The following is a 2,488-nucleotide window of genomic DNA, read 5'->3' as shown; positions in this document are numbered from 1 at the left end:
TGTAGGAGTCAGTAGATTATCTAGGCTTTGTAATTGGTGGAGGAGAGGTCTGTATAGATCTGACAAAGGTAACTACAGTTTGGAACTGGCTACAACCTCAGAACCTGAAACAGGTCCAAGCATTCCTTAGGTTTGTAAACTACTACTAACACTTTATTTAAGACTTTAGTACTATTACCTGACCCCTTTATGATCTTACTAGTAAAGATGTTCCTTAGTAATAGGATGATTAGTAGCAGTCTGTGTTTGAGTCCCTCAAGTAGGCTATTACTAGCAAGCTTGTATTAGTAGTTCTGACAGTTGTAGACAAGTTCTAAGTTGAAGCCAACTCTTCTAACTTTACAAATAGAGTAGTACTGTCCTAGTTCATTAACAGAAAGTAGTGTTTAATAGTGTTCTAATTAGAATCCCTCTCTACAACAGAACAGAACTACTCTATCTATAACAAGGAACTCCTTACAATTGTCTGTTCCCTAAAGGAGTAGTGTTAATATCTCCTTAGTACTGTACAGAAGTTTAAGATTTAGAGTGATCACCTTAATCTCTAGTACTTCCAGGTGCCTTAGAAGCTCAACTACTGTCAAGCTTACTAAATGTTAGAACTGTAAGACTATGACTTTGTACTAACCTACAAACCTAGAACACAAATGATGAAAGCTGATTTACTCTCAAGACAAGTAGGTTATGAAAGGGGGGAGAATGATAACAAAAATCTTGTTCTCCTAAACAATTCCTGTTTTCCATCTAAGACAATCTGAGAGATCTGACTCAAATCTAAGAATGTTGACTTTGTCACCTACATACAGTAAGCTCTAAAACATATGTAGGAGCAGGTTGTAGTAAAGTAGCTAGAGAAGCAGGCTAGGGATTAGGAGGAGGATAAGGATAGATAGGTTTACTAGGAAGGCTGACTATATGTTTCAAAGGATTGGAAGCTGTAAGAGGACATTGTCTAAGCTTATTATAATAATCTAACTGTAGAACATCTAGGCTGACACAAAACACAGGAACTCATTACTCAGAACTACTAGTGGCTAGAAATACAGAGGGAAATCCTAAAGTATGTAACTAGTTATAATACATACTAACAGACTAAGGCCTACTAGACAAGGGTTTAGGCTCCCCTACATTTGTATCAGATCCCAGATCACTCTTAGGAAGAAGTCTTAGTAGACCTGATTAGTGAGCTACCTGAGTCTTAGGGTTACAATACTATCTGTATAATTGTTAACTAATTCTCTAAGCAAGTCTACACAGTTCTAACTCAAACAGAACTCACTTCTGAAGGTATAACATACATTTATCAGGATCATGTCTTCTGGTTATACAGACTCCCTTAGAAGCTCATTCATGATTACAGACTGTAATTTGAGTCAAAATTCATGTAGGACTTGTATGTACTTCTCAGAATTCAAGGGAACCCTTCTACTACTTATTACTTACAGACTGACAGTCAAACTGAGTGAGTCAATTAGGAGATTGAACTCTACCTCTGAATGTTTATCAATCATTAGTAATCAGATTAGTCTAAATGGTTAGCTCTGACAGAATTTGTACACAATAACTAGTAACACTCTACAACAGGACAGTCCCTGTTCTTCCTTAATCATAGAAGACATTCATACTAGGGGACAGTTCCAAACTGGAACAGTAGTTCTGAATCTACAACAGACTTTGTAGAACAGATACATAGGACTAGAGAGGACACACAAGCTCTTTTAGAAAAGGTAGTATAGGTTATAAAGTAGAACTATGATTGGAAGAGGTCTACAGCCAAGGATTACCAGCCTAGTAACAAGGTTATGCTAGAAGCTACTAATCTAACCTTAGATTACTTAATGAAGAAGTTGGACAACAAGCACTTTGAACCCTTTGTTATTAAAAAGAAGGTTAGTACCTTTACTTACAAACTCTAACTTCTAGCAACATAGAAGTACATACACTCAGTGTTTAACAAGGTTCTATTGTCTTAGTACTATGATCCTAGTTTTCCTTTGTAACAAAGACCCTTACTACCTCTACTAGAACTTATTGGTTCTAAACCAGAATACAAAGTAGAGTATGTAACAGATACTAAGCTAGTACATAGAAAGCTCAAGTTCCTTATCCACTAGAAGGGATACTCAGTTGAGGAACATACTTGGGAACCTGCTGAGAACCTTGCCTATACTCCTAAGACAATCTAAGATTTCTATCAGCTTCATCCTAGTACTCTGTACAAACTCAGCCTTATGGATTTCCAAGCCCTACTATTCTGACCTATGTCTGAGCTACTAACTAAGCCCTATGTTCACCAATTAGGACAATTGGTTTTAGAGGGGGGGTGATGTTACAGTTCTCTACTCTCTTACCTTCAGTTCTAAGGGTTCTACACTCTTCTGTACTAGAACTCAGGACTTTTGTCCCTTAGGAGTACTGTCTATAGACTATATGTATACTAACTCTTACTACTACCCTTCCTTACTTTATCATTCTATTCCTTTGACCA

The sequence above is a fragment of the Fomitiporia mediterranea genome (assembly GCF_000271605.1).
Source record: "Fomitiporia mediterranea MF3/22 unplaced genomic scaffold FOMMEscaffold_2, whole genome shotgun sequence".
Taxonomy (NCBI): domain Eukaryota; kingdom Fungi; phylum Basidiomycota; class Agaricomycetes; order Hymenochaetales; family Hymenochaetaceae; genus Fomitiporia; species Fomitiporia mediterranea.
The sequence above is the reverse complement of the archived record's forward strand: the minus strand, read 5'-3'. Positions refer to the sequence as shown.